This window comes from Xyrauchen texanus, chromosome 20, assembly GCF_025860055.1.
Source record: "Xyrauchen texanus isolate HMW12.3.18 chromosome 20, RBS_HiC_50CHRs, whole genome shotgun sequence".
NCBI lineage: Eukaryota > Metazoa > Chordata > Actinopteri > Cypriniformes > Catostomidae > Xyrauchen > Xyrauchen texanus.
Window position 1 is genome coordinate 35696082 of NC_068295.1, and position 14222 is coordinate 35710303.

The 14222-nt window shown below is 39.7% G+C and overlaps 1 protein-coding gene across 4 annotated transcripts in view; it reads left to right on the top strand.

The window, feature by feature from the left end:
* LOC127660706 (protein quaking-like) overlaps nt 1-14222 on the top strand; it is a 130755-nt gene that overhangs the window by 70269 nt on the left and 46264 nt on the right. The window lies entirely within an intron of this gene.

Consider the following 14222-nt stretch of genomic DNA (forward strand, 5'->3'; position numbering starts at 1 on the left):
CACTGTTCGCAATATGTGGCGTGGTTTAAAATCTGTCCAGATGATAGTGCGCGGCGAGGCTTTCGACTGGACGAGTTTACATGCGTATGGTTTGTGCAAGTGTAAACTAGCCCGGTCCAGTCTGCACTGCCCATAGACTGAGATACTTTTACAGGGAACAACAAGTCCTCCCCACTCCTGAGAGCTATGGGCAGGTGTTCAAACAGTGTCCTTGGCCTCAGATGAGCGGGGGCTGGATCCTGTGGCCCTGCCAGTGCTCCTCTCTCTGTAAAACCACAGTCACGGTACTCCATGCTGGGCCAATGATGCTGGGGCGGTGAGGGTCAGTGGAGGGTCTGGAAGCACCGGGTCACGTTCACTGTCCATCATTAACACTTGAGTAAACACATGTTCACGTGAACACAAACACAGAGTTTATTATCATTGAGATAAGAGAGTGGAGGATATTATTGGTATTTTTGAACACCAAAGCACAGTATGATTGCACTGCTAAACAGATGTGCTCTGTCACACATGCGCTTGTCCATCTTAAAGGAATGATCCAGGTTCAATACAAGTTAAGCTCAGTCGACAGTATTTGTTGCATAATGTCAGTTACAACAGAAAGTGATTTCTACTCAACCTTTTTTAAAGGGCGAAACATACTGCAAGTACGCAGACACATCTTACAATGCATTGTGTGTTTACTGCTGACTGCACAATAAATTGCCCCTTGAGGACAATAAAGATATCCATAACACAAGCTTGATTTCACGCATTGTTGCTTTCTGAAATGTGTCAGACCATAATTCATAACACAACACAACACAACTATGCGTAACATTCTCAATATTGCCACAAGGGTTGCTATAGTGAGATTGCTGTGAACTGTCCACTTCTACGGTGAGTTTACTATTGTTATAGCAGAGCAACGGTTTGTAGAGAGTACTACTGAGGAAGTAAGTTAAATCCGATATATTTATTGCAACTTAACCTGAATAATAAAACATCCAGTTCAATGGCATAGATGTTCAATCACCCGCTTGATTACTGAGATTTTTCCTTCCATGGTAATGCAAGAATGATCAGCCGGACTGTGCATTGGCAATGCGGTGGTCAAACACTCGCATCTGCGTTCAGGTACTTGCGTAGAGTGTGTTCTGGCATTTAAGGTCTTTTTTGCTCTTTTTAAGGAGTAAGGCCACACCCACACTAACACATTTTAATTTGAAAACTCAATTTTCAGTTTCTTATTGTCATCATTTTCAAGAGTATATGCTGAAACATACTCTACACAAATACATGAATGTAGACACTTCTAGCTGTGCAAACTCCATTTCGTTTGCATTTACAATACATGTACTTTGTTGCATTACAAAATGTGTCAGACCGGAATTCACAACACTAGTAAGCATTGTGTCCTCAACATTGCCGCAAGGGCTGCTATAGCTGACATTAGTGTGCACTGTCTGTTTCATTGGTAAGTTTTCTCTTTCAAGCCAGCTACTGTAATAGCAAAGCAATAGTTTGAAGAGAAAACTGCAGGACAAGAAAGTTAAAGTCAATATATTTATTGCAACTTACCTGAATCCAGTATAGTGGCACAAGCTTTTCAAGATAACTCTGCCGTTCCCTTTAGGACTCAGGTTTGTAACCACTAGAGTAACGTTAAGCTGGTTGAGCATGTTTAACTCTATGTTGGCTATGAGTTGGCCAAGCGCTTAAATCTGTGTACACATACTTGCAAAAAGTATGTTTCTGGCCAATGCAGTACTAAATAACATTTTTGAAAGTCTCTGTGGACATGACCTTAGGCACTTACAATGGAAGTAAACAAGCCCTGATTAATATTTTTGCTCATATTTTTTGTTTGTACACTTACATTAGAAATATAATTTTTTAGCTGTAAAGTTCTTCTTTCTTTTTAATGTTTTAAAGGAGGATTTGCTTTTTGGGTATAGACAGAAAGGAAATTGGATATAGACAGAAAGTAGAGGGAGAGCAAGGGAAATGTAATAAGAACAAGGCACAGACTGGATTGTTGAGACATTTAATCTGTAAAGTTCTCAATTTTTTTTTTATGTGGAACTATTGCTTTATGCAGATGAACTGGTAGGGCCTATGCACTAATAGTTGTCACACACCTGTTGTCTGGTAAAGACATAGCAGATGGCTTTTTTTAGACTGTTTCGGGCTGGTTTTCGTCGTAGGACATTGCACAAAGGTTTTGTGGTTCACAGGCTTTACTAATGTTACGTCGTCAAGACAATGAAGTCCAAAGATTGGACATGTTTATTCCCATTGTGAGTGCTTACAGTTGTAGTTGTTGTAATTTACTGCCTTGCAGACCTAACTTTGTGTCATATATCTTAAATATTGCATTCGCCCAGCTGTCCTTAGTAAAAAGCAGGTTGCGTTGACTGTGGTAGATTACTGCCAGTGTTGGGTGTAATTGGATTACATAGTAATTAGTTACTGTAATCAAATTACTTTTAGTCACAACAAGTAGTGTAACTCATGATATTTTAAATGATTGTAATCAGATTACAGTTACTGATTTTCAATGAAAATAATTACTTTTAATTTCATTACTTGGGCTACAAATATAAAAAAATATAATATTTATGTATAATCCAATTAATGTATTAATATAATAAAAAATTTGAAATATTGTGTTCAAATGTACGTCTTTTTGCATTTCTGTGACAGGTGAAATCTCTACGACAGTGAACAAGGAAAAAAATCATGTTATTTTTTTAGAAAGAAACAAAGTAATTAGTAAGGTGATTACTTTTTCAATGAAGTAATTAGTAAAATAATTTAATAGTTTTAGAGAAGTAGTTAGTAATTTGTAGTGGATTACTTTTTTTTGTAACTTACCTAACACTGATAACCGCATGTTCGTTCAGTCCACTGCTGATGTGACATGTTGGCTGAGGCTTCTGTGTCTTAAAGCTGTCGTCTGATGTAGCCAGCTGCTATTTCTTTGCACGGTGGAAAAACTCCAAATATAATGTAGAATTTCCCAGAAAGTGAGATTTGTACAAGTGAGTACAAATCCCATCCCATCTTAAAATGGTGAAAACTATTTTCTTTGACAATTATATAATATTATGCCACAATTGCTGTCAATAGAGATTAACTTGTATTGAACTCAGAACACACGCTGATGCACACATATGTATCTGATCTGGAAGCACATTTGTGTTTCCATTAGTTGGGCAGGACCTGTATTTGGACAAGTGCTTGGACAAGCAGATAGCTATCTGAGCTCATCCTGCGCGACCGTGAGGAAGATCTGGAGAAAAATAAAACAAGTGCTCTGTGAAAATCGTTGTTGTCATCTCTAACCCTTCATGCACATCTGGATCGGTTCTGCATCCTGTCGGAGCGCAGCTGGTTGTCTGCATATCAGATCTCAGCTGTGTGCGTGGATTGCCCCTTTCTGATAGTATGGCCCATCCGACATTGCCGGGGTCAATTGAAGCTCTTTTGCAAACATTCACATGTGTGCTTAAAGGTTCTGACGGCCTTTGCTCTTTGAGGCTCATGTTGCTTTGGTAGATAGCAAAAAAAGTCTCCTCTCTCATGATCTCTATACCTTGTGTTCTTTCTCTTTCACACACACACACACACACACACACACACACACACACACACACTAACACGCTTACTAATCTAAATAATGACATACCATATAATAATTTTTTATATAAAACTAATTGTAATGACTACAGATTAAACTTAACTCTACCCCTAATATAACATTTTGGCAAAACTTTACAACAAAGTTGTATTAGTTTGAAGACAGTTAACATAAACTGTTCACATGAACTAGCGATGAACAATTATTTTACAGCATGCCTATATCTTGGTTAATGTTAACTGCTACATATACAAATGCATATTTTTCTACATTTAAAATTGTATATGTTAAAATTACCTAATTCAATACAAATAAGAATACAATTTTGACATTAACCAATATTAATACATGCTGTAGAATAATCATTGTTCATTATTAGTTCATGATCCCTAATGCATGAAAGTTTTCATGAAATGCTCTTTTTTTTATCATTGTATTATTTTCCCTGTGATCCACTGATTATGTTAGTAAAGTTATTTTTTGCACCAAAACAGTCATAATTTAGTAATATATTATAATTTGTCACCCTGTCGCTAGCCCTGTGTTTGAAATGCTCAGTTTTGTCCTAAGCACCTCCTTAAAACTTCAACGTATACGGCCACTGTTATGATTGGTTAACATTGTGCAGCCCCTCAAATACAGCCATATTTGAAACTCAATCGTAAGAGAATGAACAAGCTCCACAACACTATTAAACTAAATTTCAGTGTTTACGGATACACCTGGTGTAGACGGGGTGTCAGCACCATAAACTATCATACACTCATTACATTTGAAATATTCATGAAAGTGTTACTTACTGTTTTGAGATTGGGTCTGACTTTTTTAACTTGCCCCATCCTTCAAAAACAGTTCCTTTGCATTTACATTTATGCATTTGGTAGATGGTTTTATTAAAAGTGACTTACAGTGCCCTTATTACAGGGACAATCCCCCTGGAGCAACCTGGAGTTAAGAGCCTTGCTCAAGGACACAATGGTGGTGGCTGTGGGGATCGAACCGACAACTTTCTGCCTTACAGTTTAGTGCGTTAGCTCACTACACCACCACCAGTCCTTTGCAAATAATGAATAGTTTTATGACTAGTTCACAAGCAATCCACGCTGACAGCCAAAAAAACATGCAATCAACACTGAAATATGGGTTATATGTGTTTCAGTGTTGAAATGCACATCCACATGACACACATACATATTCTAAAGCAGAACTTGACACACACACATCAAGTTCCCAGTATCATCCTGCACGGAAATGCATATCACCAGAAATACAACAAGATGGTCAAAGACGTCCATCTAGTGCATATACCAACAAAAAAAAATACTCTTTCAGAGTTGTAACTTGACACCGCGTCTTCTAAAAGTGGCCCGTGGTACATTTAAACAGTCAAAAACATCTGTCTAATGCATGTTTATATACAAATATAATTCTAAATAGTCTAGATGGGTCCCATTTGGTGTTCAGGAATAGTTAGGTCACACTAGGCCTGTCTGTCTTGCTCTCTCTCAGTTTACAAACTGAAGCAACAGTGGGCAGGACCAAGGGTGCGATGATGTGAATTAGGCGGTCATGAATTAATGGGCCCCCTAGTGAAAAAGGGTGTTTTTGCAGCTTGGTTTCAAATAAATGGTTTTATTGCATTTGGGGATTAACTTTTGAGTTCTGAAATTTACAGTATGTTTTTATAGTAGAAAGACAAAATGTCAAGGAAATTGTATTGCTCATGGCATGACCCCTTTAAGTAATTTGTATGAATAGATCCTTATTGTAAAATGTTTTTTCAAAAACATTTTTCATTTGGCTTTTATGGGGAATTTAGCTAGTCTTTCAGTCTCACCTTCGCCTTAAGCTTAGCTCTGATATAAAGTCTTAATCATTTCTTTGTCTATAAACCTTTTAAGGAGAAAAAGCCTTTAAAGTCATTTGATTAAAAACCGCAGCCATGTATTTAGATTGGAAGAGTGAGTGTGCACTACCTAAACAATGGACTTGCCCTGCCCATGTCTTCAAACATTAATGCTGATACATAGAGGGAACGTGGAAAGTGTTGTGAGGTGGTGTCGTCTTTGTTCTGACTGGGCCTGTCAAAGAGACTCAGCTGCAGTTTTGGCCCGCTGGCAATTACTGTTATTAGAACTATCACAATCACTTCAGCTTCATGCACTTTCACTTTCACCATCATTTAGCAGAACTGTGTGTGTACGCGCAAGTGACAGTAATATATTCTCACGTACATATTAAAGTGGCTATCCATGTAAAGCGTAACCATGATAGTACTTTTAACACATTGTCACAAAGCTTCAAAGCTTTGAATAGGTACTAGTAGATTTATAATGCCTAATTTAAAGGAATCAAAATACCCAATAATATAACTCAATAAGATAACATTTTCCTTGATCTTTTGAGGTAAAGTTTGTTTTTGTTGTATTATGAAAACATACTGTAACTTCCAAAACTCAAAACTGCCTCCTCAAAAGAGACCATTTATGAAAGCTGATGTGTGTAATTTTTTCCATGTTAAAATTATTTCTTGAGTCCCAAGTGTAAAAATAAAAGTGTAACACTGTGGCAATATCAAAACATTCCCCTATTTGTTTGAGCCTGACACAGCAACATAGGCTCGACCAATAGTGTAAGGTGGGAATTTTCTGGAATCTGGTTAAAAACAGCGATGATTTTAGAATAACAGCGAGATTGCTTGTGGAGCAGAAATCCATGGATTTATTACCGCACAACCCCAAAACAATTGCATATGATATAAGGATGATAATAAGGATATATACAATTATTCCTATATTATTATTTAGAACAACAATTATTTACTAATTCGAATGATGTTCTAAACCCAGATGCTGTTATTTTTCCAAGTGTTATGAAGCCTTATTACGCATGTCTCTGGAAAACTTGATTCTGATTAGTCAATGGTATCATCTAGCAAAATAACTGCACAGCCGGGGATTAGGACATCAGATCAGTCATCCGGGTATTGCGAGTCATCTTTCCTACATTTTGGATCACTGTGTGATCTCTACATGTAAGTTAATGAAATCATTTAAACTCAAATCAAATCAATATTTCATTGCATTTATTTATTTGGCATATAGTCTTGTAATAAGCTGGATATTGAGCAGTCTGACAGTCATTATTTACAAAATAAACTCAAAGAAATCTCTGACACAAGGAATTCAGCTGTTCAGCGATGTCTTCTCAGATATTAACATAATTTCAATGCAAATCAATATTTAATGTCGATTTATTAATTTATTTGGTTTGTAGCCATGTAATAAGGGTTTAATAACTGTGTAATAAACCCCTTTAGGGTATAACACCCGGGACAAAAAACAGCTTACTCTACAGTATCCCTTATATAGCTTTGTGTGAGAAACAAAACTACATTTAAGTTGTTATTCGTTTAGAATCTTCCCCTTCACAGCAGCACTCAAATTTCATGCTCCATCCTGCAGATTAGAAATTAAACATCGTGTTCACTTATGCGATGAGATTTTATAGCTTTAGCAAAGGTGAAAAATGACATAAAACAACATAAAATTGGTCTGTTCGAAATACAATATGACAAAATTGGTCTGTTTGACATGAAAAATGACATAAAATGTATCTGTTCCTCACACAAAGCTATTGCATGGCTTTAGAAGAATTGTAATTTTGCGTAAAAGACAAACAGTATGGACTACTTTTATTATGCTTTTAAAGTATGTTACTTTTTCTGTGTTAAAAAAAAACTTTCTCATATCTCAGCTTAATATGCAGAGACAACTATAAGTAAGCCACGTATAGGTCAAATGTTTTTTTTTTTAATAAACACTGTGTCTCTGTGGCACTATGAAAACAATCCTGTGTTTGTACTAAGCAACCCGCATATACCTGCCCCAACAACGTTACTCAACCAATGATGTGAGTTGGGGGCGGAACTATCTGACTGTTTGAACAACAGAAGTCTAAGGGAGTATTTGGAAAGCTATTTTGAAAACATTGTTTATCTTTGCAATTCCATTTGGTGGCGCTAATGTCTCAGAAATTACATACTTTGGCTTTAAGGTGCTTCTTTGTTCTTTTTGGACCTTTACAGACATGGTCACTATGAACTGTCATTGTATGGAAAGAGCTCTGTGAATATGAAATATTTTGTGTTTCACAAAAATAATATGCATATTTGTTCGGAACAACATGTGTGTGAGTAAATAATTACATAATTTTAAGATTTTGGGTGAACTATTTCTTGGACAGCGGATAGAATACTGCATTGCTATATTGCAGTCCAGAGTTCTCTAACAAAGGAAGTTAACTTTTATTCTTGCGTTCTTTAAAATCCTCTAACAAGAAGCTCTGATATGCCTGCACTGTTACACAAGCACCAAATCAACAGGATTTGACAGCAAAACCTATTACGTTCTCCAGAGAGAGAGAGAGAGAGAGAGAGAGAGAGAGAGAGAGAGAGAGAGAGAGAGAGAGAGAGAGAGAGAGAGAGAGAGAGAGAGAGAGAGAGAGAGAGAGAGAGAGAGAGAGAGAGAGAGAGAGAGATATCAGTGTTTTTAAACATCCATCTGGTTGAGTGCAGAGTTCCATGTCTGTAATTTTCAAGTAATCCCGAATGCCTTGATTAGCAGGTTCAGGTGTGTTTTACTGAGGTTGGAGATGAACTATGCTAGAAAAGTGGCCCTCCAGAAGCGTTGAGAACCCATGCCTAGTCATTGCATCATCTTAGCTGCCAAATGTGCCTGTTTTCATCACTGTGGCATTATAAAATAGGAACATAAGGTGAAGAACATGACCACATCTTACTTACTATGGATTTGCAGGTTAATCCTAAAAATCGATACTTCTGATATTAATGTTGTATAGAGGGGATCGATCCTTACTTGAAAATATTGATCCCAAAAGTTCAAACTGGTGATTTTATTATTTCCCATGAAAATGCATGTTTCATCAATCTTTGAAGTAAAAAATAAAGAATTATATTTGCAAAAAATTGGTAGGACAGAAACTATTTGTTCTTCCACTAATCTTTGCCTGCAAAAATGTAGACAGATGCTAACAATCATAAGCAATGCTCAGTTATAGTGCTCATTCAAAAGTGAGTAGTCTTTGTGTGTGTTAAATGACAGTATATAAACAGCTTCTTTTACTTTACATAAAATGACCAAATAACATGTGACATTTATTACTGTATAGGTTTAATTCAGTTAAAAGTAGTTAGAAGATTTATAGTAGCGATGCACCGATCGACTGGCCAGGGACCAGAATTAGCCGATTTTCCGCATGCTCGGACCGACCAGTAACCGGCCGGTCAGCCTCACGTCTTTCCGATTCCAAGCCGGTCCATTTTGTTGCCAGCGGCGCAGGCAATAACGTCACAGCTGCATGTAAACATGTCATTGGCGTGGAAGATCTTCTCTGTGAGTGAAGAATACATAAAGTTCGAAATGTGTAATAATTGTAAGGCCAAAGTAAACCGTGGGGGAACCACCACAATAACTTTCAGATCAACAAACCTAATTAGACATTTAAAACACCATCACCCAGCTGAAAATGCCCATTTTAAAAAAGAAGCTAAAAAGTGAAAGCAGCTAAAGCTAGCCAGAGCTCTGAGCCAGCCACAAGTCAGCAGCCTCTCCTATCATTCCTTGGAATGAGCAATGAAAATACCAAAGCAATTACGAGGAAAATGATGGAATTCATGGCCCTGGATGACCAGCTGTTCTCCATAGTTTAGGACAGAGGCTTCAGAAATCGGATAAATTTCCTCGATACAGAGTAGGAGGTACTTTCCGACGTCGCGTTGCCCGAGTTGTTTAATCTTGTGTCATGTCACACACGCAGCCTGTTATCTGTCAACATTTTGGGTACACAAATCCGGGAGAGGGGAAGTGGGGTGCTGGATGACAGAGGCAGGCTAAATACTATACATATTGTGCCGTTGTGATTTAATGTGCTGAGTAACGTAATTTTTCCCACCGTGTCCGATATTAAAATCAGTGCGACACACATTGCAAAAGGCGTGGGCATTGTCGATATGGCTTCGGGATATGAAATTAAATTCTTCCATCCAGCTGTTGTTAAATGTACATGTATATTTTGTTTTTTTTCACCGGAGCACCAGCTGAGTCTTCTCCTCCCATCTACCAGTGATGCTTGATTTAACATCCCGCGTCTACTGCCTTCGCAGATATCAACAGCGCAAATGGGTTGTAGGTTGCCAGATTGTGGTCATAAATGATTTGTAATATGTATGATGTGTCGATTGTGTGAGTAGGATGCGTTTCATTCAAGAATCTGGCAACTGGACCACCTTGGAATAATATATTGATTATTCATATAACGTGGTTTGGGCCTTACAAATTACGGGACTTTTTTTGGGAGAAATAACAAAACGGGAGACTCCCGGGAAAAACGGGAGTGTTGACAGGTATGGTTACAAGCCGTTCCCGAAGCAGTGCTCAGTTTTACAACTGATATTTGGACTTCTAACGTAAGTTGAGCGTATTGGACACTTCAGTTTTTCAGATCTTTGGAATTGTTTTGTTAGACGAGTAATAAAGAGAAAAAGGTTCATTTATAAAAAGTGGAAAATGACATCTGTTATATAAAGCAACTCATTTGCAGTTAATTGTTATTTCTACCTCTTTCCAGTCACAGAGCACTTTATTTTGAGAGTTGTTTAAGTGAGAGAAGATCCTGTAACTTAGTGCAGTTTGGGGGAAATTGTAATGTTTAATCATTTATTTTATTATGAAAATAAAATTTAGCATTGAAGAAAGGTAGATTTTGTTTGTATATGTGGTCAATAATAGTTCTTCGAAAGAAAATCGGAATCTGAAAAAATCGGTATCGGCAGGTCACACTTGCAAAAAATCGGAAATTGAAATCAGCCAAGAAAATTGCAATCGGTGCATCTCTAATTTATAGTGTTCTGTAATTTTTTTTTTAATGCTAAACAAAACAGAAGTCTTATTATTAGCAGTTTGGAGGCCAACAAGTCCTATAAATTATGGCTTTAAAATATAACATTATATGGCTACATTTCTAAAATAGAAATATTTACCTTCATTGTACTTGGTATCAGATTAAAAAAAAATGCCTATCCCTATCTTTAACTCCCTTACTCTTCCCTTGTCCTGTCCCATCCAAGCTGTAATATTAATTCCCAGAACCTTCCACCGAGGGGTCTGTGCTCCTTTAGGGTGGCATTATTGCTTCAGTGAGGATTACAAAAGAAGAGTAGAATGGATTTATGGACATTGATTATGCTACTGCTCAGCTACATGGGCAGCTTAGAGAGGTGTAAACAAAGGCCTACTGGAGGGCCATGAAGTTGGACATATTTCCTGGGTCGAACATTGAGGGAGCGTCACCTTGACAACGAGCCTGTTGCCAGCCGCCTGGCAAGGCCGGAGGAGGATCGTCTGCAGACTAATATGAGACAACCTGCCTTGATCACAGGAAAATAAGTGTCTTAGCTGTATCTTACCCGCAGACAGACTGGCCCACACATCACCTCCTCTCCAGTCCCTACATGCGGCCTCTGCCCATCGTTTCTGAGTGTTAGTGACAGTGTGGCCCTGGGTGAGTTGCTGGGCTGTGACAATAAGCCTCAGAAGATCAATTTATAGCGCTTGTCACAACCAAGGAAAGCCAAGAAAATCAGCCATGCAAAACCGGAGGGGGGAACAAAGAATAAAAGGAAGTGACCTCATAATACCCGTGCGCCTCCATCCTAATGATAAATCATATTGAGTGTGTTTGGTGATGCTAGCGCTAACGCAACCCCGTTTTCCCCCCTTCCTCGCTTCACAGCAAAAGGGGCAACAATGGATCCTTAATGAAAATCAACAGGCAGAACGTGGGAACACAGACGGCGACGCTGATTGCCATCAATTTCACATTTGCAGGCACGGGAAGAAAACTTTAGCACTGTTTACATATCTGATTATTGCATAAATCAGATCTTGATTTTTCATTTGGAAATCCTATAGAAAAACAGTCAAACAAGCCAAACCCAGACAGACAAAAATGGTAAAGTAGGTGGAGTGCAACGAAGCCCTTCAGCTTATTATGCTCTGGGTTTCAATCAATGAACCAGTTTGCCCTCAGCAATCTACAAATCTGTTTATTCCAAAGCTTTTATGGCTTTGTTGTTTAAGTTTGTGTTCTGTGATTAACAATTTATTTTAGACTTTTAGTTTTAAGTAGGGCTGTCGATTTAACACATTAATTCAGTGTGATTAATTCTATAAAAAAATACAGCTTTAAAAAATGAACGCATTTAATCATGCCCCACGACTATAAACAGGAATGTTCACTTTAATGTTTGTACGATTCCCAGGAAGCAGGGGGCAGCAAGCGCAGCTCCAGCTTTACAAGCAACATGCAGCTGTACAGAGAACAATCCTGGATTGCTACAATTACTGACAAAAGACAGCACATGATGAGGATGCATTTGTGTGTTCAAACACAGCTGGATGGAACGCAACTCCAAAGCTGTCTCGAGATGTGTTCTGAGTTTCAAACTACATTTAACTTGGCACAGCAGCCCAAAAATGCTGTGTTTATAACTCGAAACAACCAAACATAATGCTCCAAAAGTGTCCGTCTGACACATGTACATAGATGTGTCCTTAGAAAAGCTCTTATAATAAGTCTACCTCAGACAGACTGATGAATTCAGTTGCCAAACTGATTTATGTGGACTGCTGGCCAATGAAAGACTTACGTTCAATCATATGGAAATAAACAATAAATATTGCCTTCTAAAGTCACTTTCTGAATTGCCTAATCAATGCTTTACTCATCTGCTAAATTAATGTAATGTATTTTAATTATTATCTTTATTGTATATTATATTTACAATTATTTAAATATAAATATTTATGATTATTTAATTATTTATTGATTTATATTTATTTAGGGGCCTTTTTCTGCAAACGGTACTGTATCTGATTAATTGCAATTAATTTGATTAAATAATAGTCATATCATGTAATTACAGTTGCAAGAAAAGTATATGAACCTTTTGGAATTACTTTCTTTTATGTATAAATTTGTCTTGAAACGTTTGGTTACGTATGTAACCTCCGTTCCCCGAGGGAGGGAACGACACGTTGTGTCAGAGAAGCGACACTAGGGGTCTCTCTTGAGCGCCGATATTCATCTCTGACCTATTGAAAAGGGCCAATGGGAGTTGGCAGTCAGTATTTGCATACCCCGCCCCCGGACATACGGGTATTTAAGCGGGGCAAATACGGAAGTTTAGTCAGGATTTTTCTGAGGAGCCGGAATGGTCCGGCCACAACAGTGGCTCGGTTCAGTGACATGGCGGAGGAAAGACACAACGTGTCGTTCCCTCCCTCGGGAACGGAGGTTACATACGTAACCAAACGTTCCCCTTCTGTCGCTCTCTCCACGTTGTGTCGGAGAAGCGACACTATGGGACCCATTCCAATCTTGCCATGTGCTGAACCATGTACGTGAACCGCCGATACAGAGGCGGGCAGGGATTTCATCCAGTGCCGCGCATCGTCTGTACCTGGCTGCACGTACCCTTCCCCAATGCCCCATAAGAACATCGGAGTCCTTCTAGTTATCCTGGAAGGGGAACAAGGCGATGTTTGCCAACATGGGAACGGGCCAGCCTGGCTGGGCCTCTTTTCTCTCTATGTTTCTCGCATAGAGCAATCACGGCCTGGGCCCTTACACGCATATAGGGAAGGGGGTCTTACCCAGACCCTGCGGAGACCACACCTGCCCTTTTTCTTGGGGAGGAAAAGTGGTAGACACGTCACATGGCCGTCTTAGGGCTCGTGTGGAAAGTGTGGTGCGGTGGTAGATCCAGCCTCGAAAGGGGGGAGTTGCTACAGCACGGCGACCGAGGCAGCTGTAACTGCCTAAGGGAGACAAGGGGGTCCGCTCGTAAGGGGACAGAACCGTGGAATTACACACAGGGGGAGTCCGAGCAGGAGGCCTTACCTGTGGAGCACCTATACCAGTACAGGGTAGCCATCAGGGTACCCGCAGTGGCTGGGTCGGCGAGTTCCTCCGCTGAACCGCGGACCCGGAGGGCTGGGGAGGAATCGACCAGGGGCCCGACTTCGGAGTGGAGCGCCCTGGGAAGAAGGCTTTACCTTGACGTCAGGAAAGGGCGCTGAGCGCAAGCGATCCACCCGGCCGGTCGGTCTCACGTGTTACCGAGTTCTACGGGCTCGGACCTGACAAAACACGAGACGCAACCGACTCAACGCGGAGGTTGTAAAACCTCGCGAAGGTGTTGGGTGTTGCCCAACCCGCGGCTCTACAGATGTCTGCTAGGGAGGTGCCCTTGGCCAGTGCCCACGGCCAGTGCCCACGGCCAGTGCCCACGGCCAGTGCCCACGAGGACGCAACACCCCTTGTTGAGTGAGCTCGGACCCGCAAGGGTAGGGGCACGGCCTGGGTGTGATAAGCCAGTGTGATGGCGTCAACAACCCAGTGGGTGAGCCTCTGTTTGGAGACGGCATTCCCTTTCTGCCGTCCCCCAAAGCAGACAAAGAGCTGCTCAGAGCGTCTGGTGCTCTGTGTGCGGTCCAGGTAAATGCGCATGGCACGC